At 45.0% G+C, this 26,465-nt stretch overlaps 1 non-coding gene and 3 pseudogenes across 1 annotated transcript; 1 reads left to right on the top strand and 3 right to left on the bottom strand.

The window, feature by feature from the left end:
- Positions 1-3,824: 3,824 nt before the first annotated feature.
- LOC123462107 lies at positions 3,825-21,983 on the bottom strand (annotated as a pseudogene).
- On the top strand, positions 11,864-12,015 carry LOC123462686 (annotated as a pseudogene).
- Positions 21,722-21,885, bottom strand: LOC123462552. The gene has a single exon (XR_006638357.1). It is a non-coding gene; the product is annotated as a U1 spliceosomal RNA (small nuclear RNA).
- A 2,545-nt stretch (positions 21,984-24,528) lies between the features above and the next one.
- Positions 24,529-26,461, bottom strand: LOC123462325 (annotated as a pseudogene).
- Positions 26,462-26,465: the final 4 nt, after the last annotated feature.

Here is a 26,465-nt window from a genome sequence, read left to right as displayed (position 1 = left end):
GTCGCACTGCCTTTCTCATACCCTGCGGCAAGCCCTCCTGTTCTTCCTGTTTGTTCTTTACTGTTTTAACTCTCACATCCACTTTAACCATAACATTCTCAGGGTAAGGACAAAAGACAGAACTGTTAATCATCTTTGAAAACAACCCATTGCTGTCACCTGCAAATGTCATGTCACACACATTCATGTAGCTATAAGGACCAGAATGGGTAACAGACTTAATATTATCCAGGAAATTTTTTTCTTAATGGCTCTGACAAACACCCCTTTTCTGAAGATCTGCCTTCATCCCTGCCCAGCATCACCTAACAGGCTCGAGGAAGGAACCTTCTACCTACGTGTGACAATTGGCCTGTCATGTGATAAAGTACATAATTTTCGGCAAAAAAAATAAAAAAGGAGCTAAAAGGTAAAGTTCGTAAAAGCCACATTGTGTTTAGAACTTCAGCAGCTGTGGAGAATTCAATGTTGCCTGTTTAGAGCAAAATGATCTTTGGCTGTATTAGCCCCACAGAACAGCTCCCTTATGGTCCTTCTGAATGTGATTGACATCTCTGACCCAATGAGCCCCCTGCTGCTCTGAGCTGCAGTTCTAGCTCTGCCCCCTTCAAGGTAAGCCTATGCATGCCTCTGAGCATAACTCACCCTGCTTTATGCCAAGGCTCCCCACACCTGCAGTTCAGCCTCTAACTTGCCTCCCTTTCAACAGATCTAGTTAGTGCTTCCTCATTAACCATTCTGGTATTCATAAGCCTCTCTCAAGCTTTTTGAGTGTCCAGATGCAGATTTCTTTACCCTGATGCAAGAATACAGCTAAAGCCCGGATGGTGTCCAATATAATCTTTAGGGATATGGCCAAAAAGGTATATCTGGGTCTCACGGTAGTTCTATTGTGAGCATTTTGAGGAGTCTCCATATTCTTTCATGTATTGCTCAAGATGTTAAATAGTATAGAGTAGGTATGCAGATCTTCAGTCCAAATACGTTCAAGGAATTTTATGACAAATTTTATAGGTTTTAGAATGCACAGAGAAAGAAAAGAGTTTTCAGAACAGGTCTACAGGAGACCAGTAGCTTAATACACAAACCTTCATGCAAATTATTCTAGCTTGATATCAGAGGACACATCAGGGTTAGCTGCAAAGCAAGCAGCTCCAGACAGAATCCAGAGAAGCCAGAGACAGAATCCTGAAGGAGTGGGAGGAGAAAGGGAAAGCACTCGGTGTCCCTCTAGTGGAGAGACATTCCGCAGCTTATTCAAGACCTCTGCTGATGCTCAGTACTCCCATGTTCTCTCTCTTTCAGTGTGTGATGCTATGAAAATTAAAATGAAATTTGCAATGGAATTGTTGTTATCTGGACCTGAGAAGTGAAGTAAGCCAGGTACAGAAACCCAAACTCCACATGTTCTCTGTCATGTGGATTCTGGCTTCAAATGTTCAGATTTGTATGAGTTGAAGTAAAAGTCAATAGTAGAGTCCAACAAGCTAAAAAGGGAATATGAGGGAGGGAAAAAATAGAGGGGACAAAGGGAGGGCAGAGTACATAGTGAGTAGGGGTGGGGAAACTCCTGGGGCTGGTCTAAGAGGAGGGGATAAAGAAGACAGCTGCAAGGAGAGTTATTCAAAGTTCAAAGGGCCCTGGATGGGGAGGGGGGGGCGTAAGATGAAGCCTACCATTAAATTTTAAATTTTTTTATTTTTATTTGTTACTGATTTGACAGAGAAAGGTGGAGAGAGGGAGGGAGAGAATGGGCACACCAGGGCCTCCAGCCACGGCAAATGAATTCCAGATGTGTATGCCCACTTCTGTATATGGCTAATGTGGGTCCTAGGGAATCGAACCTGGGTCTTTTGACGTTGCAGGCAAATGCCTTAACTGCTAAGCCATCCCTCCAGCCCCTAACCTTAATTTTTTCCTGTTTCTCTCTTTTTTCTTTCTGTTTTATATAACCTTTCATTTGTTTCCTTATAAAGCTGCCAGGCTCAGCTTGAGCTGCAGGAAAAGCCAGGTGAGGGGAGCTTCCACTCACACTTGAGCTCTCCGTGAACTCAAGAAATGTGAAGGAGAGCAGCAGTGAATAACGGAGGAGCAGATCACAAGGTAGAACAACACGTGGAACAGCAAGAGAAGTACAGCAGCATCAGCAGCCTCCCCTCCCCCACTGCCAGTGCCCAGCTCCAGGGAACAGAGCAGCGGTCCAGGGACCTGGTCACACCAACTTGAACCAACAGCGGGACCCAAACAGGAGCAGAGGTAACTGGGATTACACCAGGGAAAGGTCTCTCCTGGTCACAAGCTGACTTGGAACCCTCAACAGATCAGAAAACTTAACCACCTTGTTGTCAGGATTAAGGGTGTGGGTGGGGCACCACACACCCTAAGGGACAATTAGAGGATCTGGTTTTCATAATTCCTACTCATGGATAAATAACCTGAGAGTCTTGAGAGCCACACCTAATGACTTAAGCTCCTACCCTGAAGCTATATAACATCAGATTATCTGATACATCTAATAATACCCAGCTAACTAGAAAATCCAATCATTAAATAATCTAGGATGCAAAAAAATAAATCAATGAAATCAACAAATCAGTAAGATAAAATTAATGAACAATATTTTAAGATATTGATTTGAGAACACAGAGAGAATATGAGAATGTGTGTGCCAGGGCTCTATCCACTGCAAATTAACTCCACACACATGCACCTCCTTGTGTATCTCGCTTACCTGGGTCCTACAGAATGCAACCTGGTTCCTTAGGGTACGTAGACATAGGCCTTTACCCCTAAGCCATGATCTGTCCCAATGTGGAAGTTTTAACAATTGCGTTATACCATCTAGTTTTGGTGTGTGTTGCAGTCCTGTTCACATGGCTGGTAGAAATCACACAACCAAGAGAAGCTTCTGGCAAAAAGAGGTTTATTTTGGCTTACAGGCTAAAGGGGAAGCCCCACCATGGCAGGGGAAAATGAGGACACGAGCAGAGGGTGGACACCACCCCCTGGCCAACATAAGGTCGACAATAGCAACAGGAGGGTGTGCCAAATATTAGTAAGGGAAAACTGGCTATAATACCCAAAAGCCCTTCCCCCAAAATACACTGCTTCCAGGAGGCCTTCATCCCATATTTCCATCAGCTGGGAACCTAGCATTCAGAACATTAAGTTTATGGGGGACACCTGAATTAAACCATCACGTTCCACCCCTAGCCCCGAAAAGCTGATAGACATATATGATGTAAAGAGAGAGACAAAGAAAGGAAGAAAGAGAAAATCTCATTTCTGTTTTATTATGGCATTCGGATCCTTTTCAAAGTCAGTATGTAGCAATGAGTAACTTAGCAGAACTTTTAGTTTTAAGAATTTATTGCTCTGTTCTTTTACAAAATAGGGTTGGTTCTTCACGATGTGTCTGATCTCAAACTGCTGGAATCAAGCGACTCTGCAATCTCAGTCTTCCTAGATGGCACATACTTCTGGAAGTTGTTTGCAGTGTCTAGAGACCCTGGCATGCCCATTCTCTCTCTCTAAGTAAAAAAAAATTAAAAAGGAAAAAAAAAGAAAGAAAAATCAAATAGGAAAGGGGAAAAAACAGTGATCTCACATAGCTCAGGCTAGCCTGGAACTGTGTAACTGAGGATGATTTGATCTTATCCTCCTGCCTCCACCTCCCAAGTGCTGCAGTACAAATGTGACTGCCATACACCCAGCCCCCAGACGATCTTGAGACCCCCTTAGCAACTGTGTACTGAAACATGATAACAACCAGCTACCAACTCTCCTCTTCTGACAGCTCTCACACACAGCTGACATCAACAAAACAGCATCTAAGTTTTTATTCATGTGCACTGTTGAAAGCATCCATACCAGTGTGACTGGGGGTGGGGAGCAGGGCAGGAGAAAGAATTCTGCTCTATTGGTAATAAAGCTCCAGGTTCATCCCATCATGAATTTCATAGTCTTTCAGTGACACGTTGTCCTTAAAAAATCATGTACCACTTTTTAAGGACAATTTTGTCACAACGGGTGCCAGTTTGAGCCGCGATCAGTTTCTTAAGGTCCCCAATGGTGTCATCGGTGGTGCACTTCACGCGGACTTTCTTCCCCAGACGGTCACTGCAAACAACCTCGATCATTCTGACTGGAGCTACAGAGTAGGGGGTGGAAGACAACAGAATCAGGGTTTCCTGGGTGTCCCCAGGTACCAGAAGCCCCAGATAAAATTGCCCCCAGGTCCCCGACCCTAAGATACCTGCTTGAATTGTCTGTTGTCTTCCTCTAACCAGACATCAATTTTTTAAGGTAGAGTCTCCCTCTAGTCTCATGCTGGCCTTAAACTCAGTGATCCTCTCTCTCTGCATCCCCAGTCCCAGAAAGTGCCACCACAATCCGCAATGGTGTGATCATATTTGCCCCTTATTCTTTCTTTTCTGTCTCCCACTAAACTGCTTCTTCTCAATTAGTCTCCTCCTACTTTAATGTCATTTTTTCCTACTAAGGTTACTTGCATGCACATGGGCATGGAGTGTTTTAATGGAGCATGGTGACCTTACCAGTGTGTAAACACTGAAGATGCCTCTGTTTCCCTGGTGATGATCAACAGCCACACCAGCTCCTTGGGGAGCAATGGAGGCTCAGGAGCTCCTCCCCCAGTATATATGTTTGCTGACTGGCTAGAGCCCAAACCACAGCAGTTAGTCTACATTGCAGTAATGCACTGAAAATGAAAGCCAGGCATGAGTACTCACACATGACATTCCATTTGGACTACCTTGGGTTCCTGGCCTGTCTGGCTACAGAGTAATGCCCTGTCTCAAAGCAAAATATGAAATTCCAGGCCTGGGCTGGAGAGATGGCTTAGCACTTAAGCTGTTTGTCTGCAAAGTCTAAGGTTCAATTCACCAGGTCTGATGTAGGCCAGATGCACATGATGGCACATGCATCAGGAGTTTGTTTGCAGTCCTGGAGTGCTTTTTCTGTCTTTCTCACACCGTTTCAATTAAATAAAATTGATAATGAAATACATAGAAAAATAAAATGATTAAAATTCCTGCCAGATGTGGTGGCACATGACTTTAATTCCAGAACCAAGGAGGCAGATGTAAGAGGATTGCCACAAGTTCTAGGCCACCCTGAGACTACATAGTAAATTCCAGGTCAGCCGTGGCTAGATTGAAACCCTACCTCCAACATCAACAGCAACATCAACAAAATTTTCAGGTCAGTCTTGGGCTCAAGTGAGAACTTACCTCAAAACAACAACAATATATATACACACTTTCAAGTTTAGCCTATGTTACATGGTGAGACAGTCTCAAGAAGACCTACTTATTGCTATTCCTGCTCAGGTAAACACTACAGAAAAGCAATGTTGCCAGTTTCCCCAGACCACCTTCTCTCATATAAACAATAATAGTTCACTGTTTTGTTTTGTTTTGAAGCCTAGTCTCATATAACCTGGGATGGCTTGAATGTAATGAAGCTGAGATAACCTGGATTCCTGATCCTCTTTTTTCTACCTCCCATGTGCTGGGATTAGACATGCACCACAACGCTAAGCTAGTTGCCTGCACTGGACACCAACATTCAACCAACTTTCCTTGAATCTATGAAAAATATTTTGGTCTGTACACACTGGTCATTTTTACCTAAAAATCCCTAACTACCTATGAAGCATTCTCACTGTGAGAAGTAGTGTAAGTAACCTACAGATGTCACATGAAGATTGTGTATATTGTGTGTACCTATTGAAATGTCAGAAAAGACTAGAAATCATTTAGGACTTAGGTTCCCATATGTGCATCCTATCTTTTAATGTTTGCATGCAGAAAAGTGGATATGAGGGTGAGGGTAGGCTATTATTGGAGACAGGAGACCATGACAAAGCAGAAGGGATGGGAGGTGAAGGAAGCAAGAAGCAAAGAAAACAGGAGGTATGGACATGCTAAGGAGGCTACACTGGGAGGAGGGCACAAGGGGAGACAGTGATGGAGGAAAAGGTAAGGAAGACAAAACCCAATCTCCTGAAAATACCATGATGAGTCTGGCAGGATGGCATATGCCTTTAATTCCAGCACTTAGGAGGTAGAGGTAGGAGGGTCACTGTGAGTTCACAACCAATCTGAGACTACAAAATAAATTGCAGGTCAGCCTTGGATAGAGTGAGACCCCACTTCAAAAAACAAAAAGCAGGAGGCTGGCTGTGAAGCCTAAGGACCCAAGTTCAATTTCCAAGATCCCACATGAACCAGATGCACAAGGTGGTGCAAGCATCTGGAGTTAGTCTCCAGTGGCTAGAGGCCCTGGCATGCCTATTCTCTCTCTATCTGCCTGTCTCTCTCTTTCAGATAAAGAAACTAATTTTGTAAAGAAGGAAACAAAAAAAGAAAGCTGGAAAAAGTTATGGTGCATGCAGCTCTATGGGAGAGAGAAATCAGTGGCGACAACAGTGAACACTTCTAGCCCCGTTGTGCATCTGGTCCGTGGCTCCTGTGGAATCCAGCATGTATTTGGAGTTCATTCGCAGTGGTTGGAGGTACTAGCGTGCCCATTTTCTCCTTTTCTCTCTGCCTCTTTCTCTGTCATTCTCAAATAAATAAATAAAAATAAACAAAAAAAAGAAAGCTTCAGCCAGGCAGAGGGATACGTGCCTTTAATCCCAACACTTGGGAGGCAGAGGTTGGAGGATTGCTATGAGTTCAAGGCCACCCTGAGACTATATAATAACTTCCAGGTCACCTTAGGCTAGAGTAAGATCCCAACTTGAAAAACCAGACACATACAACAAAAACAACAAAAAGCCTTCTTGGGCTGGAGAGATGGCTCAACATTAAAGTGCCTCCCTTCAAGGCCTACTAACCTCAGTTTCATTCCTTGGTACCCTTATAATGCAAGATGCACAATGTGACACATGCATCTGGAATTCATTTGCAGCAACTGGAGGCTCTGGCGCACCCATTCTTTCTGTCTCTCTCTCTCCCTTCTCTCTGTCTCTCTTTACTAGTGAATAAGTAAACAAAAACATTTTCAGGGTGGAGAGATGGCTTAGTGCTTAAGGCACTTGCTTGTGAAGCCTAAGGACCCAGGTTCAGTTTCCCAGTAACCACATAAGCCAGATGCACAAGGTGGCACATGTGTATGGAGTTCATTTCCTCTCTCTCTTCACAAAAATAAAGAAAAAAAATTGTTAAAACATTTTTTTAAAATAAAGCTTCATTCTCAGGGTGGCCTCCAATTCTCAGTGATCCTCCTATCTCTGCCTTCTGAGTGCTGGTATGAAAGGTGTACACTGGGAGGGAATTAACATGGGATTTTTTTATAGTAATGGAAAATGCTAATAAAACTTTAAAAATAAAAATAAATAAAGGTGTACACTACCATGCCAGGCTCAAGAGTATTTTTTAAAATAAAAAAGATTATATTTAGCCAGACATGGTTGCATATACATGAGGGCAATAGGATCAGGAAATTGAGGCCAGTCTGAGCTACCATGAGATTGTTTTTGTTGTGGTTGGTGGTGGTTTTTCAGGGTAGGGTCTCACTCTAGACCAGGCTGACCTGGAATTCACTTTGTAGTTACAGGCTGGCCTTGAACTCATAGTGATCCTACTACTTCTGCCTACCATATGCTGGGATTAAAGGTGTGCACCACCACAACCTGCTATGAGATTCTTACCTCCAAAAAAAAAAATCCACAAAAAATATATTGACATATCTTCTGGGACTAGGTATATAGCTCACTGGTGGAGTGATTGCACTGAAAAATAATGACAAATAAATATGTATGTAGCATAACTTAAAGATTCCACAAGGACAGAATTGTTAAAAATTAATCTTACATGTAGATAGCCTCCAACTAGCAAATACTATTGCAGTCTTAAGTTCTAAAAATTGGAAAATACACAAAAGAATTGGTCTGGAGATAAAGACCACTGTAAGCACTTACTTGCCTGGCATGTGCAAGGCACACTGTAAATTAGGTTGTGTGTGTGTGCACACGTGTTTAAATTAAATATAAACAAACCAGTAAATATACCATAAAAAATGAAGCTTCTTGCCATGGGATATTGTTTACAATCATGGATGTTGTTAATAATAAATAAATTAAATATTTTTTTTTAAAAAAAGCTTCCCTTTTCCGATGGTATTGAGCAATAGGGAGATTCAATAATTACCAAAATGCTGAGAGGTGACAGTGTCATGTTCAGCACTAAGTAAGACAATCTATCACACTCTCTATGATTCAGGGACACCTTTCAAAGAGGTGGCTGAAAGAGTGTAAGAGCCAAAGAAAGGAAGGAGTGCTTTGCCATACTGTCTTCCAGATACAAAGTGGTGGTGGTATTCATATTTTCACTTTAGAGACAGGCTGTCATGTATCTCAGGCTGGACTGAAACACTCTATACACCTGAAGTTGACCTTCATCTCCTGATCTGAGTACTTCCTACAAAACTGCAGGAGTCCTGTATCACCCTCAACCACAGACATTCAAATTCAACCATACAGGCGCTGGAGAGATGGCTTAGTGGTTAAGGCACTTGCCTACATGCCAAAGGACCCAGGTTTGATTCCCCTGTACCCAGTTAAGCCAGATGTACATGGTGACGCATATGTCTGGAGTTCATTTGCAGTGGCTAGAGACCCCGGCACTCCCATTCTTTCTCTCATTTTCATTCTCCTTCTCTCTCTCTCTCCTTTTATTTCTCTCTCTTTCTCTCAATTTCTCTCTTACTTGAAAGAAAAAAGGAAGGAACAAAGGAAGGAAGGGAGGGAGGGAGGGAGGGAGGGAGGAAGGAAGGAAGGAAGGAAGGAAGGAAGGAAGGAAGGAAGGAAGGAAGGAAGGAAGGAAGGGGGAAAGAAAGAAAACAAAGTTAACCATACAGTTGCCAGAAACAGGAGATTTTCCCCTCAAATGGAGAGGCATGGCGAGAGAGAAAAAAGAGGATGGCGGGAGAGGATTATGATCATGATACACTGTAAATGTATGGTAAGTTGGTTGTTGATAGAGAGTTAAACTTAGGACCAGGTGTGGTGGTCAGGCCTTTAATTCTAGCACTTGGGAAGCTGAGGTATGACGACCACACTGAGATGAGGCCATCCTGAGACCACATAGTGAATTGTGGATCAGCCTGAGCTAGAGTGAGACCGTACCTTGACCAACCAAAAATGAATAAATAAATAAATGAGTTAAAAATACTGGCCTGAAAAGGAGATATAAAGGGTAGAGAAAGGAGGGGAGGAGGATACTTGATAGGTTGATATTGTATATATGTAATTACAATGATTGTAATGGGGAGGTAATATGATGGAGAATGGAATTTCAAATGCGAAAGTGTGGGGGTGGGGAGGGAGGGAATTACCATTTCATATATTTTATAATCACAGAAAATGTCAATAAAAATAAAAGAAACAAAACAAAAAAAGAACCAAAAAAAAATAATACTGGCCTGGAGGGATAGCTCAATGGTTAATGTATTTGCCTGCAAAGCAAAAGGACACAGGTTCGATTCCCAAGGACCCACATAATCCAGATGCACAATGGGGCACACGCATCTGCAGATTGTTTGCAGTGGCTGGAGACCCTGACATGCCCATTCTTTCTCTCTCTCTCTCCTCCTCTTTCTCTGTCAAATAAACAAATAAAAATATAATATTGTAAAAAATAGGGCTGTGGTGTTACAGAAAACTGAGTCACACAGACATGACACCAGAGACAGAGGGGAGAATCACAAAATGTACTCATGTCCAATGGACTCACAGATAACTTCCAAAGCCTGAGTACTGAGCTCTAGTAGCTCAGAGGGTTTATAGAGTCCACGGGTCCAACATAAACCAGGCGCACAAGGTGATGTAAGCACAAGTTTGCGCATGCCCACAAGGTGGCACATGCGACTGGAGTTCAATTGCCATAGCTGGGAGTCATGGCATGCCAATTCTCTCTCTCTCATGAAAATAGTAAAAAATAAATAAAATAAACAGCAAGGTCCTTGATGTCCCCAAACATTACGGGCCATTTGCCGAGCCCCTTGGCTTCCCACCAGGAATAGATGGTAAAACCATATTGCTGAAGACTTCACATACTTGGGCCACAAGGCCACTGAGAAATCCTGCTGGAACTGAGCTGATAACCTCCTCCATGTAGACCAGCTGACAGAAAGTTGGAAGGAGCCATTCTGCATGCAGTTCAATGGGAGAGAGAGAAATCACCAGAGAAGATACTCAACTGTGGACAGTGCAAGCCTTATATTTTGCCAGCCAGGCCAAATGAGCCAACGGGTACAGTAGTGGCACATCTGCCATGGTGGAAACCAACTGCCTTCTAATTGGACTGCAGGCCAGCTCCATGGGAGGGAATACCTCCCTGATACTGAAAACCTACAACAGGGGTAGTCATGAGCCTGAAGGGTGTAACGTCTGCTGCTGTCTTGCTAAATGTACATACTATGCTCATAAAACTGCCCAGTAAGCACTTCTCTTGAGGTTCATACCCATCTATTAATGCTACCCTCACTTTTGGTAGAGCATCTTCACTTTCCAGATGGCAGTGACCTTGAGATGACTCAGAAGGCATCATGTGACAGGAAGAAGTGACAGAGTAGTGCTCAGCACCACAACATCTCTATCACATCTTCCAAGGCTCTGGATCCATTGCAACAGACATGCCACTATTGCACCTGTTGGCACATTTGGCCTGGCTAACGGCCAATTTCTTTCTGGACATTTGTATGCAAGGTGTGGCGCCCTTCCTTTGGTCCTACATTCTTTCTGCCACCTCTTCCACAATGCACCCTGATCCTTGGAGAGTGTGAGATGTTTCAGTGCTGGACACTCCTCCATCACTTCTTCTCAGCTTTATGTTGCCTTTTGGGTCATCCCAGTGGTCATCGCCTTCTGAAATGAGAAGCTTCTCTAACCAGAATAGAGATTTGCATTAATATATGAATATGAACATTAAGTGTAGTGCTTTCAGGGCAATTTGGTGAGAGAATATATGTGTATATCCAGACAAGAGCAGGAACTTTATACACCTAAGGCCCATGACCTCCTCTGCCATAAGCTTTTGATTAGGTTTTCAGTACCAGACGTGTAGCCCCATCCATAGAGCGGGCCTTCAGTCCAATTAGAGAGCAGTTGGTTCCCCCAGAGCAGACACGCCACCATTGCACTTGTTCAGTCATTTGGCCTGTCTGGCCAAACTTGAGATTTCCAGTGTCCACTGTTTTCAGTGCTGATGATTTCTGTCTCCCATATGGCTGCATACAGTGCAGCTTTCTCCAGCATTCAGATGACCGGGATATGGGGAGAAAGTTTCTGCTCAGCACCAGCTTGATTTCTCAGTGACTTTGCCACTCAGTCATGTGAAGTCTTCAGCACTAGGGTCTTACCATCTCTTTCTCATGAGAAGTCAAGGGTCTTGGCAATAGCCTATCATGTTTTGGAGGCAACAGGGACCTCCCGCTCAACAACTCACTGGACAGTATCCCAGCTATGACACTGAAAGTTTTCTAGTAACAATCGAGGGCTTTGGGATGTGCCATTATTCAATCAAGTCGATTTTCATAGGCCTTATTCAAGATATCTTGAACTTTGTTTGACCTTCCCCCCAAGCTTTCTTTTATACAATCTCTTCACCTGACATCACTTAGGCCTTTCCACTCCCTGTAATCTTGCCTTTCTCTTCAGTATGAAGGATCCTTTCAAGTATTTTCTGTAGAGCTTGTTTTGTCTTCAAATATCCCTTTACCCTGCTTTTGTTGCGGAATGTCCTTATTTCTCTGTCTATCTGAATGGATAGCTTTGCAGGATAAAGTAACCTTGGTCGACAGTTGTTACCTTTCAGAACTTGCAATACATCATTTCAAGCCCTTCTGGCTTTGAAAGTTTCTGTTGAGTAATCTGCGAGGCTTATCCATTGCACTCCGGATGTGCTGACCCTCTGCGATTTCCCCAAATGCGGGAAACTCGACTGCATAATTTGTGGTAATGGGGGACTGTGTTTGTGCTCTCCCCTGGTCGTGGAGTGCAAGATCAGACGTCAATAATGTCTATGCTTTAAGATAGTCTAGCATTTTCGTACTTGACACGACAATCCGGCAAAAATAAAGAATGAGAAAGGAAAAAGAAAAGCAGCTTGTTTAAGGCTGACCCTATGGATCTTCAATATGTGAAAATAGGATCATACTAGGATCATATGATAATTGAATGATGTACTTAAAAAAAGATAATTTGGGGCTGGAGAGATGGCTTAGCGGTTAAGCGCTTGCCTGTGAAGCCTAAGGACCCCGGTTCGAGGCTCGGTTCCCCAGGTCCCACATTAGCCAGATGCACCAGGGGGCACACGCGTCTGGAGTTCGTTTACAGAGGCTGGAAGCCCTGGTGGGCCCATTCTCCCTCTCTTCCTCTATCTGTCTTTCTCTCTGTGTCTGTCGCATTCAAATAAATAAATGAAAATTTTTTAAAAAAAGATAATTTGCTTATTAATAAAGCCAGATATTTTAGCTCATGAAATACTGATGAATCTGCTTATATTGTCTTGATTTTTTGGGGGTTCTCTGCCATGTAGTTTTCTGTTACCACTATATATACATGTAAATCTTTTTCCTGTTAATTCTGCTGCGTTTAATGTTGTTGGGATCTATCCTGTTAGAACATTTTCCTACCATGAGAATCAGTTCAGTACATTTTTTTTTTTTCAAGGTAACGTTTCACTCTAGCCCAGCCCAGGCTGAGGGATTCATTCTGTGTTCTCAAGGTGGCCTCGATCTCATGGAGATCCTCCTACCTTTGCCTCCAGAGTGCTGGGATAAATGGCGTGAGCCAACACACCTGGCTCTGTACTTTTTTTTTCAAACCCCTATGCCTCAAAGTACTTCTGGTACTTCAGTGTTTTTTTTTTTTTTTTTTTTTTTACTGATCCACCAACTGCTAAAGAAGCAATGCTACAAAGTGCAGCTGAATGAGAGATACATTCACCCTCTGACTACTTTGATCAATTATAGCACATATTTCATAGCATGTCATAACTGTAGTTTCCAACCATCTGGATTGGGGCTTTTCAAGTCCCATTTGAGAGGAACTGTAATAGCCACCTCCACCTTCTCTGGAGGAACTTGTTTTTAATATTTATTCATTTATTTGATTTATTTAATATTTATTTATATTATTTGAGAAAGAGGTAGCGAGAGACTGGGCATGCCATGCCAGGGCCTCTGGCACCTACAGACAAACTCCAGGTGCATGTGCCCCTTATCTGGTTTACGTGGGTCCTGGGAGATCGAACCAGGGTCCTTTGGCTTTGCAGGCAAGCGTCTTAACCCCTAAGCCATCTTCTCCAGTCCAAAGAACCTGTTTTTTGCTCCAAAGACTTGAGCCACATTCTGAGCACACGAACAGTTGCTTTCTCTCCTTCCCTCGTTACCTCCACATCCCACCCAGGACCACTGTGCTCTAGCTATGCACATCTGCATTTTAGAAGAGCCTTGTCCATTTGTGTTTCTGCCTAATAGTTAAGAACTGCTGACATACTGTGAATAGAATGTAAAACTTGAAACAATGCAGATTTTGAAGGAATAGGTGTCTTGTGCTTTAAGACTCTCTTGCAGGATTATTCTCTAGGCAGATGAATCAAACAACTATGTCAATCACAAAAACTGAAAATGAACCAAACTGAAAAGGAAAACTTTCAGGCAGTATCTTTCTACTGTATCCTGTCATTGAAGAGAATAAACAGGATGCAAAACTCATTCCAAATTACTCTTCTTGGGCCGGAGAGATGGCTTAGTGGTTAAGTGCTTGTCTGTGAAGCCTAAGGGCCGGGTTCGAGGCTCGATTCCTTGGGACCAACGTGAACCAGATGAACAGGGTAGCACATGCATCTGGAGTTTATTTGCAGTGGCTGGAGGCCCTGGCATGCACATTCTCTCTATCTGCCTCTTTCTCTGTCTGTCTGTTGCTCTCACATAAAAATAAACAAAAAAAAATTACTCTTCTTTTGACAGTCCTGCCTCCCAAAAACTCAGATGAAACTATGATATAACAACTCTCCCTGGGTGTATGGCAGGTGTGTGTGTGTGTGTTCTCCAAAAGCACAGGTAACATATATAATAGGACAGCTGGTAATGATGGATTCATTTACATTGTTTACACTTCTATGACCAGGCCTTAGGAGAAGGTCAGGTTTATTTAGTTATTTATTTTATTTTATTTTATTTTATTTTATTTTATTTTTACTTTTTTGAGGTAAGGTCTTACTGTAGTACATACTGACCTGAAATTCACTATGTAGTCTCAAGATGACCTCGTACCTGCGGTGATCCTTCTTTCCCTGCCTCCCAAGTGCTGGGATAACAGGCATGTGCCACCACAACAAGCAAGGTCAGCTTTTTAAAAAAAGACATGTAGTGTCTTCCTACCTGACTCCAAATACATTTCAAACCAGAAGTGGGTTTGCTTCAGATTTGTTTTGGCTCGGTAACCCAGTCAAAGAAGAATGTGTTTGCAAGTGAAAGCTATGGAAGCATTTTTGTTTATTTCAAATAAAACATATTTGTATTATTTGTCAAACAAAACATAGGTTGGGCTTGGTAGCTGTGATAGTTAAGGTGTTGTCAACTTGATCTGTTTAGTAATCCACAGGCTGCTTCTAGGAAGGATCAACTAAAGGAGGAGGTCTTTCCCCCAGGGTGAGCCCTTCCCCCAGAGTGGGCAGCCCCGCTCAGAAGGGGACTTGATATAAGGAAGTTCTGGGTAAAAGAGCTCCCTTTTCCTTCCTTCCTTCCACTTGCTGCCAGAGTTGCTTCCTACTTTCTAGCGTGGATTGAAGACCAGTGCGGACTAAAGAGCAACATCAACTGAAGACCCGCATGGATCGAAACCCAGCGGCTCCTCAGGATGCCCGGTCGGGACTGCTGAGGCATCAGGCCACAGGACTTAGCAGCTACCAGGTTCTGTGATTCTCAGGCCTGCAACTGCTCTTGGACTACTGTGAACTAATCCAATAAATTCCATTTTTAAAATAATTCATTCTAGCAATTCTGTTCCTCTAGAGAACCCTGACTAATACAGTAGCACATGCCTTTAATCCCAGCACTTAGGGGCAGTTGTAGGAAGATAACTGTAAGATTAAAGCCAGCATGAGAATACATAAGGGATCCCAGCTGAGCCTGGGCTAGAGTGAGGCCCTACTTTGAATAACCAAAATTTTTTAAGTTAATTAATTAGATTAAAAAGTACCAATGTAGAGCAGGATGAGATTTTTCTAAAAACATCAAATTCTCCTCCCTCTGCCTCCCAAGTGCTGGGATTAAGGGCATGTGTCACCAAGCAGGTTTCTCTTTCCTTCTCTTAATCTAATAAAGTCTCTAAATATCAGGCCGGGTGTGGTGGCGCACGCCTTTAATCCCAGCACTAGGGAGGCCTAGAGGTAGGAGGACTGCTGTGAGTCTGAGGCCACCCTGAGATGACACAGTGAATTCCGGGCTGACCTGGGCTAGAGTGAGATCCTAAGTCAAACCAAAACCAACGAAATACATGGTCCTCTTCAGTCCACCTCCCAGTGCCACACGCTACGTGTGTACTCCCGTACCTGGCATGACCCAGCTATGTACAGCACAGACACAACCCCCATACTAATACTGGGACCTAAATCAGCGTGGTTACTACTGCTAATTGTTTGCACTGTTAGAAATTATTCAGCTTTCATTTATAGGCTTCATCCTCCTTCCATTAAAAATTTTTTAAAATGTGTACACTCCCAGCAATGAGGAGGCAGAGGTAGGTGGATCTCTGTGAGTTCCAGGCCACCCCGAGACTACATAGTGGATTTCAGGAGAACCTGGGCTAGTCAGGGAGACCCTACCTTGAAGTCCCCTCCCCGGCAAAATCAGACTACTCTGACCAAACCACAACTTGCCAAGTCTACTGCTAAAGCATTTACTACACAAGGATTCACAGGAGTGTGGGAGTGGCTCGATCCAAGGACAGATGAGATGCCGCTACACATTTCCCTGGGGACACTAAAATGACATGAGCACACAGCCATTAAAACAAGTAGGTGCCCTGTTCTTTCTGTCTATCTGTCTTTCTTCTTATTGACAACTGCCATTATTGTAAACAATATCCTATGGTAAGCCCCTCCCTCCCCCCACTTTTCCCCTTTCAAACTCCACTCTCCATCATATCCCTTCCCCCTCTCAATCAGTCTCTTTCATTTTGATGCCATGGTCTTTTCTTCCTATTATGACGGTCTTGTGTAAGTAGTGTCAGGCACTGTGAGGTCATGGATATCCAGACCATTTTGTGTCTGGAGGAGCACGTTGGAAGGAGTCCTGCCAGTGAAAAGTCAGGCTGGTATCACGTGCATGGAAAAATTGCGATTCCTGAGCTGTGTTTAAAAAAAGTTTTTTCACGTCGTTATTCGCTGTTGTAGTAAACCATCTCTAGATACGATGGTACTGGGCAGCCTGGGCAGCTCCGTGCCCTCATTCCGCCACACGTCTTCCACGCGGGACGCGGAGGCGCTCGACCACGGGGACCCGCATCCTCCGCGCGCTTCCCAATCTGCGTGCACCGTCCCCACCTCCGCGGCCCCCCACTAAGGCTGGGCTTTGCAAGCCGCCGGCCAGCCTCAGGGGACCCGCAGTGGGAGCGACCATGGCTGTTTCCTGTGGCTTCTTCTAAAGCCTTCGGCAAAACTGGGGACCCAAGCCGAGCTTGGTGGTGCACGACTTTAATCGCAGCACTTGGGAGGCAGAGGTAGGAGGATCGCTGTGGGTTCGAGGCCACCCTGAGGCTACATACAGAGTTCCAGATCAGCCTGATTAAGGATGAAGACCCTTGGTCGAAAAAACAAAAATTAATTAATTAATTAATTAATTAAAGGTCCGATTCGCAGGCGCTGCATCCTCGCAGGACACGATCCGTTTTAAGTAAGATGATTCCCTATCCAAACAAGCTGGAAGTCATTTCTCTTGATGTATGGGATTTTTTTGGCAGGAAGGGGTGGTTGGCTTGTTTTGTTAACGGATAGAAAAACAAAACATTGGTACGTGGTACGAAAATGATTGAGCGATATCCCCATCCCAATTATTATTATGTAGCACAGGGTGGCCTTGAACTCACATCAATTCCACCTACCTCTACCTCTGCTTCCTTAGTGCTGCGATTAAAGGGCGTGTTCCACCATGCCCGGCTTATGTTTTTAATATTTATTTATTTTTTTATTTAAATTTATTTTTATTTATCTAAGAGCGACAAACACAGAGAGAATCGGCAGGCCAGGGCTTCCAGTAACTGCAAACGAAGTGCAGACGCATGCGCCCCCTTGTGCATCTGGATAACGTGGGTCCTGGTCCTGGGGAATGGAGCCTCTACCCTGGGTCCTTAGGCTTCACAGCAAGCGCTTCATCGCTAAGCCATCTATCTCTCCAGCCCTAATTTTTGTTTATTTTTATTTATTTATTTGAGAGTGACAGACAGAAAGAGGTAGAGAGACAATAGGTGCACCAGGGAGTCCAGCAACTGCAAATGAATTCCAGATATATGCACCACCTTGTGCATCATCTGGCCTACTTGGGTCCAGGGGACTCAAGCCTTGAACCAGGATCCTTAGGCCGCACAGGCAAGTGCTTAACCACTAACCGGCTTTTTTTTTTTTTTTTTTTAGGTAGGGCCTCACTCTACACTAGGTGGCCAGAAGTCATGGCAATCGTCTTACCTCTGACCTTATTATTATTATTGCTATTTTAATATATCTTATTTATTTATTTGTTTATTTGAGAGAGAGGAATACGGAGAGAGAGTGGGAGGGAGAGAGAGAATGGGGACACCAGGGCCTCCAGCCACAGCAAAAGAACTCCAGATGCATGAACCCCCTCGTGCATCTGGGTTACGTGGAACCTGGAGAATCGAACAGGGATCCTTTGGCTTCCAAGGCCTTCCAGGGCCTTAACTGCCAAACCATCTCTCCAAACTCACTCACACTCTCTCCCTCCCTCTCTCTCTCTCTCTCTCTCTCTCTCTCTCTCTCTCTATATATATATATATATATATATATATATATACACACACACATACATATATATATTTATTTATTTATTTATTTTTCTTTTGAGGCATTTCTCACTCAAGTACAGGCTGACCTGGAATTCACTGTACTTTCAGGGTGCCTTGAACTCACAGCATACCTCAACCTCTGCCTCCAAAGTGGGGGATTAATGACATGTGCCACCACACTTGGCTTGAGTTTAAAATTTGTTTGTTTGATTGAGACAAAGAGAAGACACAGAGATATAGTTAGTGAAAGAGACAATATTGGCTCATCAGAGTCTCCAGCCACTGCAAAGAACTCAAGACACATGTGCCATCATGTGCATCAGCTTTACATGGGTTCTGGGAGTTGAACCTGTGTGCTTTTGCTTTGAAGGCAAAGAAGTGCATTATGCTGAGCCATCTCTACAGCTCGAAATTTCTTCTTTTCTTTTCTTATTTTTTTACAGCCAGGCATGGAGGTGCACACCTTTAGTCCCCGTTTGGGAGGAAGAGATAGGAGGAACCCTCTGAGTTCAAGGCCACCCTGAGACTACATAGTGAATTTCAGGTCAGCCTGAGCTACGGTGAGATTCTTCATCAAAAAAAAAAAACCAAAAAAAAAAAAAAAAAACTTTTTTTGAGACAGGGTCTTGCTCAGGCTGACCTGAAACTCACTCCTTAGTCACATGTTGGCCTTGAACTCAAGCAATCCTCCTGACTATCCATCCCCAATGCTGGGATTAGAAGCATGTGCCACCATGCTTGGTACTTGCTTAATTAAAAACATATTTACTGGGCTGGAAAGCTTTCTCAGTGGTTAAGGCTCTTGCCTGTGAAGCCTAAGGACCCAGATTCAATTCCCTAGTACCCATGTAAGCGAGATACCCCAGGTGATGCATGGTCTGGAGTTGGTTTGCCGTGGCTGGAGGCCCTGGCATACCCATTCTAACACTTGCTCCCACGCGCACGTGTGTGTGCACGCACACACACAAACACACAGTCTCCCTCAAATAAATAAATACTATTTTTTTAGGAGCCAGGCATGGTGGCCTTTAATCCCAGCACTTGGGGGGCAGAGGTAGGATAGCCATGAGTTCGAGGCCACCATGAGACTACATAATGAATTCCAGGTCAGCCTGGGTTAGAGTGAGACGCTTCCTCAAAAAACAAAACACAAAAACCAAAACAAAGAATTTAAAACCTGGAACTTGGGCTGGGCATATAGGTTGGCAGTAGGTAGATGGTCTGCTTAGCATGTGTGACACCTTGAGTTTAATCCCCAGCATCAACCAAACAATCAGTCTGGGATTAGGCTATAGAACAATAGCTTATTGTTTTAGCCCTGGCCCTGAGAGTGCCTCTAACCTGGGTACAGGCAGCCAGACTTGTTGAAAAGGTTCAAGCCCTTACTTCAGTCACAGACTTAATCTTGCCACCAAAGTGAATTTAATAGAGATTCAGCTGGGCGAGTTGGTGAATGCCTTTAATCCTAATGCTCAGGAGGCAGAGAGAGCAGGATTTCAGTGAGTTCAAGGCCACATGAGACTACACAGTGAATTCCAGATCAGCCTCAGCTAGTAAGACGCTACCTAGCAAAAAAAAAAAATAAATAAAAGACAAAAGATTCAGATCTGTAATTTCTACTTGAAACTATCCTGTCAAAATGTAATTGTGGACTGGAGAGATACCCATGAGCTCAGATCTTGAAAAGAGTACTCTAGGGGCTGGACATGATGGCGTATGCTTTTAATCCCAACACTTGGGAGGCAGATACAGGAGGATCACCATGAGTTTGAGGCCAGGTCAGCCTGGGCTAGAGTGAGACCCTACCTCAGAAAAAAAAAAAAAAAAATCCTAGGGCTGAAGAGATGCCACAGTGGTTAAGTAAGCCACTTGTCTGCAAAGCCTGTGGCCTGGTTTGATTCCCCAATACCCACCTAAAGCCAGATGCACAAAGTGGCACGTGCATCTGGACTTTTGTTTGTAGTAGCTAGGGACCCGGGTGCGCCCATTCTCTCACTCTAATGAATTTTCCTTTCAGTACTGGCAATGATGATCTCCTTACACTTTTGCAATCCATTCTGCACTCCCAGTAGGTGGACATGGTGTGTCCACACGTGTGGACTGGCAGAGGGCACCGCCTTCTGCCAGGGAAGGCTAACAGACTAGCTATTTCTAACCTTGAAGTGGACCTTCACCAGAAATGGTCATCATGAAGCCCGGATCTCAGACTTTTTGACCCCAGAACTGCTTTGGTTCTGTCAGAAAGACGCTGGAGTCCTGATTCAAAGAGACCCATTGGCCCACAATGCATTAAAAAAAAATAAAGAAAGAAAAAAAAAGAGCTTTCAAAGGTACCCTTCTGTGGACTGACATAGGGTTAACAATGTGCACCGTCCTCAGTAAATTGTGCCCTCCCTCATTAAGTGGATGCTGTGACAACCACCTGCCCAGGTAGGTGATTTACTGCATCTTTGGAGTAGCAAGTTGCATGGCGAATTCCTGTATTAGTCTCATTGTTGCCACAAAAGACCTAACAGAAACTACTGAAGGAAGGAAGTTCGTATGGCTGAAAGTCCATCTCATAGGGAAGGCAGGAGCATGAAGCAGCTGGTCACGTTCACAGGAACGAGAGAGCTCAGCTGACTTTCTCGTGGTTTTTCAGGCTGGCTTGAATGCGCAACCCTCCTTGCCTCTGCTTCTTGAGTGTCAGTATGCCTGGCTTTGATGACAATTTATTTCAGAGAAAGACAGGCCAATAGAGAAGGGGCCGGCCAATGTCTCCAGCCTCTGCAAAGAAACTCCAGAGGACTTTAGCGGTTAAGGCGTTTGCCTGCCCAGCCAAAGGAGAGCAGTTGGGTTCCTCATTAAGCAGGAAAGCCAGATGCACAAAGTGGCCAAAGCAGTTTGCATTAACTGGAGACCTTGGTGCGTCCATTCTTTCTCCAATACAGAAGTGTAAATAGGAAAATGACCTGGATAAGCATGACTTCAGAGTGCCTGACACTACCTACACAAGACCATCATAATAGGAGGAAAAGAGAATGACAGAATAAAAGGCTGATGGGGCAGGGGAATACGATAGAGAGTGGAGTTGCAAAGGGGACATTGGGGCGGGGGGGGGGCGGGGAGGGAATTACCATGGGATATTGTTTACAATTATGGAAGTTGTCAACCAAAAATACTAAAACTACAAAAAAAAGCGCTCTCAACTAATAAGTTTAAGGCCTGATAGAATAAGATAACTGTTAATCACCAGAATAAATGATTCACTAAGGAAACTACAGATAATTGACAAACACCCTTTTTAACTTTTTTTTTTAATTATTAATTAGAGCAACACAGACAGAGAAAGGCAGAGAAAGAGGCAGTGAGAGAGAGGAAGAATGGGCGCATGAGGGCCTCCAAGCACTGCAAAGGAACTCCCGATGCATGTGCCACCTTACCTGGCTTACGTAGGTCCTGGGATGTGGAGCCTCTGACCGTGCCCGCTAAACCATATCTCCAGCCCTAATTACCTCTTCTTCCAATACCTTTTCTTAGTGGCTAAGGAGACAGAGAATGGGAACGAAAAGGAATCGTACTACTGCAAACCAGATGCACAGCCCCATCTTGCCCGCTTGGCCTGGGAGTGTCCCTGAGACACGGGGGAAAACAGCCCAGCATTCTCTTACTTTTGCACTGCGAAACCAGGGGAGAGCGCGAACGCAGTCCCCCACTACCACAAATTATGCAGTCGAGTTTCCCGCATTTGGGGAAATCGCAGGGGTCAGCACATCCGGAGTGCAATGGATAAGCCTCGCCCTGGGAAAACCACCTTCGTGATCATGGTATCTCCCCTGCCAGGTAAGTATGACACGGCCAGCCCCAACGCACGCTCACCACGCCGCCAGACCCCCTCACAAATCACGGTCGCTCGCCCTCCGGCCGTCCGCATGCGGCTTCTCCCCGCACACTCCCGTGCTCCGCTCGCACTCTACACCCAACCCTTCTTCCCGCCACATACGGCCCATCAAGGACGCGGATGCCCGCGACCACGGAGACCGGCAGCCTCCGCGCCGACCTCATCTGCATGCACCACGCCCCTCCTAGAGACCCCGCCCACCCGGCGCCGATCTGGCCGGCTTCTGTGGACCCACAGAGGGCGCATTGACGCAACTGAGTTGTTTTCAGCAAAAAACGTGCAGGCCGTGGTGGCGCCCCCAAACGATGACCCTTCCGAGGACTCAAGTATCTCATGCTGTTCTTAGGACACATCACTTTCTCTTTTTTTTTCACACTCTCTTTTCTTTGGAGCGGTAGGGTCTCACTGTCGCCCAGGCTGATCTGGAATGCAATCTCTAGTCTCAGGCTGGCCTCCAACTCATGGCGACTCTCCTAGCTCTGCCTCTTCTGATTCCTTAACTCCTTACCATGGCTTCCTGCTTGCTAAAGCCATGCTGTACCAGCTGTACCCCAAGACATTTGGCATTCGGTTTGAAAAAAGAATTTCTTTTGTCTCCATATACGATCAACATGCAGCTATACTTTTTTCCCAGGTAGGATCTCGCTCTAGCCCAGGCTGACCTGGAATTCACCACGCAGTCTAAGGCTGGCCTTGAACTCACAGCGATCCTCCTATCTCTTGCCTGGGATTAAAGCGCCACCACGCATGCTACGGGCTCTTGCCAGTGCAAATGAACTTGACATGTATGCACAGCTTGGTGCATCTGGCTTGGGTACTGGAGAAGTGAACTGGGGCCGACTTTGCAAGCAAGTGCCTTTAAGCACTAAGCCATCTCTCCCGCTTTGCTTTAAAATTGGTGTTTGTCGGTCCACACTACCTATGGGGAAGTGAGTGGAAAACTTTGGAGTGTTGGAACTCTCTGAGACAGACAGGGTCTCTTCTTGTTTAAAGCTATGAAGGCCAGACTAGCTGGCCCACAAGCTTTGAGGTTCTCCTGACTCTCCCTCCCATTGTTGTAGGTACATTGGGATTTTGAATGCCTGAGCCACTGCGTCAGGCTTTACAGGAGTGCCGGGGGCCTGAACTCCGCAAGCAACCTTGGGGTGTGCCTTTCACCACTGAGCCATCTCTCCAACCACAGGGCAGTTTTTTTTTTTTTTTTTTTTTTTTTTTTTTTTGAGGTAGGGTCTCACTCTAGACCAGGCTGACCTGGAATTCACTAGGTAGCCTCAGGGTGGCCTCAAACTCATGGGAATCCCCCTACTTCTGCCTCCCTAGTGCTGGGATTAAAGGCTTGCACTACCATACCTGACCAGCCATAGCCTTTTTTTTTTTTTTTTCATCCTTAGGCTTTTTAAAAAATATTTTATTTCAATTTGACAGAGAAAGTGGGAGAGAAAAAGAGAGAATGGGCATGCCAGGCTCTCCAGCCCTGCAAATGAAGTCCAGACACGTGCACCCGTAGTGTTATCTGGCTAAGGTGGCTCCTGGGGAATCAAACCTGGATCCCTTGGCTTTGCAGGCAAATACCTTAACTGCTAAGACATCTCTCCAGCCATACACTTTTTAAAGCATTTTTATCATTTTTTTTTTTTTTGAGAGAAGGGGGATAGAGTAGCTTGTGTACACCATGGCTTACTCACACTGCAAAGAAACTCCAGATATGTGTTATTCTTTGTAAATCTGGCCTATATGGATGAATCCAGGCCATCAGGCTTCCCAAGCAAGAGCCTTGAACTGCTGAGCTCCCAGTCATAGGTGTTCCATTGTTTTCAGTATCAGGTATGAATCCCCTCTCATGGAGCAAGCCTCAAATCCAATCAGGGAGGAGTTGGTTTTCTCCATAACAGACATGCCAACATTGCACTAGCTGTCATATTTGGTCTGGCTGCCCAGCCATAAATTTTGGCAGAACCACTGCTGGTTAAGCGCACTGATGACTTCTGCAACTGGCTGAATACCTCTCTCCAGCATCAAGACAGCTAGCCAACAGGGAGGAGGCTTCCAACCCAGCTCCAACTTAATTTCGCATTATCCTGCAGCCCAAATGTGGAGAACTTTTTTTTTTTTTTTAATATCTGAGGGCTGCAGAAATGGGTTAAATCGTATTGCACTTGTCAGCATAGCCCAATGATCCAGGTTTGATTGGCCAGGACTCAGATGCACAAGGCGGAGCATGCCATGGAAATTGTTTCCAGTGGCACATGCTTGTGGAAGTTGTTTTCAGTGGCTAGAGACCCTGGCATGCCCATTCTCTTTCTCTCTAATTAAAAAAAAATAAAAAGACGGAAAAGAAAGAAAGAAAAGAGAAATGAAAAAGGGAAAGGGGAAAATACAGTGATCTCACATAGCTCAGGCTAGCCTGGAACTGTGTGGCTGAGGATGATTTGATTTTATCCTCCTGCCTCCACCTCCAAAGTGCTGCAGTACAAATGTGACAAATGTGACACCCAGCCTGCAGAAGATCTTGAGACCCCCTTAGCAACTGTGTACTGAAGCATGGTAACAACCAGCTACCAACTCTCCTCTTCTGACAGCTCTCACACACAGCTGACATCAACAAAACAGCATCTAAGTTTTTATTCATGTGCACTGTTAAAGCATCCATACCAGTGTGACTGAGGGTGGGGAGCAGGGCAGGAGAAAGAATTCTGCTCTATTGGTAATAAAGCTCCAGGTTCCTTCCATCATGAATCTCATAGTCTCCCAGTGACACGTTGTCCTTAAAAATCGTGTAGCGCTTTTAAAGGACAATTTTGTCCCAACGCGTGCCTGTTTGAACCGCGATCCGTTTCTTAAGATCCCCAATGGTGTCATCGGTGTTGCACTTCACGCGGACTTTCTTCCCCAGAAGGTCGTGAACTTGAACTCAGTGATCCTAACTCTGCCTCCTAAGTGCTGGGATTAAAGGTATGTGGCGCCACACCCGGCCTCATGTGTTCGTTATTACGTGCACCACTACACAAGGCCTTAACCCTAACAAGGACTGCAGATAATGTGCTGCTCTCTCAAGCACAGTCTGCCTCTACCTCTCTGCTGTTGAATAGTCCCTGATAAAAAATGGCTGCTCTCGGGCTGGAGAGATGGCTTAGCGGTTAAGTCCTTGCCTGTGAATCTAAGGACCCGGGTTCGTTTGAAGTGGCTGGAAGCCCTGACGCGCCCATTTTCTCTCCCTCTCTCTCTCCCCCAAACCCCTCTTTCTCTCTCTGTCTGTCGCTCTCAAATATATAAACAAACAAAAAGAAAGTTTTTTAAAAAAGGTGCTCTAAACCAGGCATAGTGGCACATGCCTTTAATCCCACTACTTGGGAGGCAGAAGAAGGATCACTGAGATCACAGCCACCGTGGGATTCCATAGTGAATCCCAATTAGCCTGGGCTACAGTGAGACCCTACCTCAAAAAAAAAAAAAAAAAAACTGCCCTGTGGTTGGAGAGATGGCTCAGTGGTGAAAGGCACACCCCAAGGTTGCTTGCGGAGTTCAGGCCCCCGGCACTCCTGTAAAGCCTGACGCAGTGGCTCAGGCATTCAAAATCCCAATGTACCTACAACAATGGGAGGGAGAGTCAGGAGAACCTCAAAGCTTGTGGGCCAGCTAGTCTGGCCTTCATAGCTTTAAACAAGAAGAGACCCTGTCTGTCTCAGAGAGTTCCAACACTCCAAAGTTTTCCACTCACTTCCCCATAGGTAGTGTGGACCGACAAACACCAATTTTAAAGCAAAGCGGGAGAGATGGCTTAGTGCTTAAAGGCACTTGCTTGCAAAGTCGGCCCCAGTTCACTTCTCCAGTACCCAAGCCAGATGCACCAAGCTGTGCATACATGTCAAGTTCATTTGCACTGGCAAGAGCCCGTAGCATGCGTGGTGGCGCTTTAATCCCAGGCAAGAGATAGGAGGATCGCTGTGAGTTCAAGGCCAGCCTTAGACTACGTGGTGAATTCCAGGTCAGCCGGGGCTAGAGCGAGATCCTACCTGGGAAAAAAGTATAGCTGCATGTTGATCGTATATGGAGACAAAAGAAATTCTTTTTTCAAACCGAATGCCAAATGTCTTGGGGTACAGCTGGTACAGCATGGTTTTAGCAAGCAGGAAGCCATGGTAAGGAGCTAAGGAATCAGAGGAGGCAGAGCTAGGAGAGTCGCCATGAGTTGGAGGCCAGCCTGAGAGTAGAGATTGCATTCCAGATCAGCCTGGGCGACAGTGAGACCCTACCGCTCCAAAGAAAAGAGAGTGTGAAAAAAAAGAGAAAGTGATGTGTCCTAAGAACAGCATGAGATACTTGAGTCCTCGGAAGGGTCATCGTTTGGGGGCGCCACCACGGCCTGCACGTTTTTTGCTGAAAACAACTCAGTTGCGTCAATGCGCCCTCTGTGGGTCCACAGAAGCCGGCCAGATCGGCGCCGGGTGGGCGGGGTCTCTAGGAGGGGCGTGGTGCATGCAGATGAGGTCGGCGCGGAGGCTGCCGGTCTCCGTGGTCGCGGGCATCCGC

Source organism: Jaculus jaculus, chromosome 7, assembly GCF_020740685.1.
Source record: "Jaculus jaculus isolate mJacJac1 chromosome 7, mJacJac1.mat.Y.cur, whole genome shotgun sequence".
In the NCBI taxonomy this organism is placed as follows: domain Eukaryota; kingdom Metazoa; phylum Chordata; class Mammalia; order Rodentia; family Dipodidae; genus Jaculus; species Jaculus jaculus.
The sequence above is the reverse complement of the archived record's forward strand: the minus strand, read 5'-3'. Positions and strand labels throughout refer to the sequence as shown.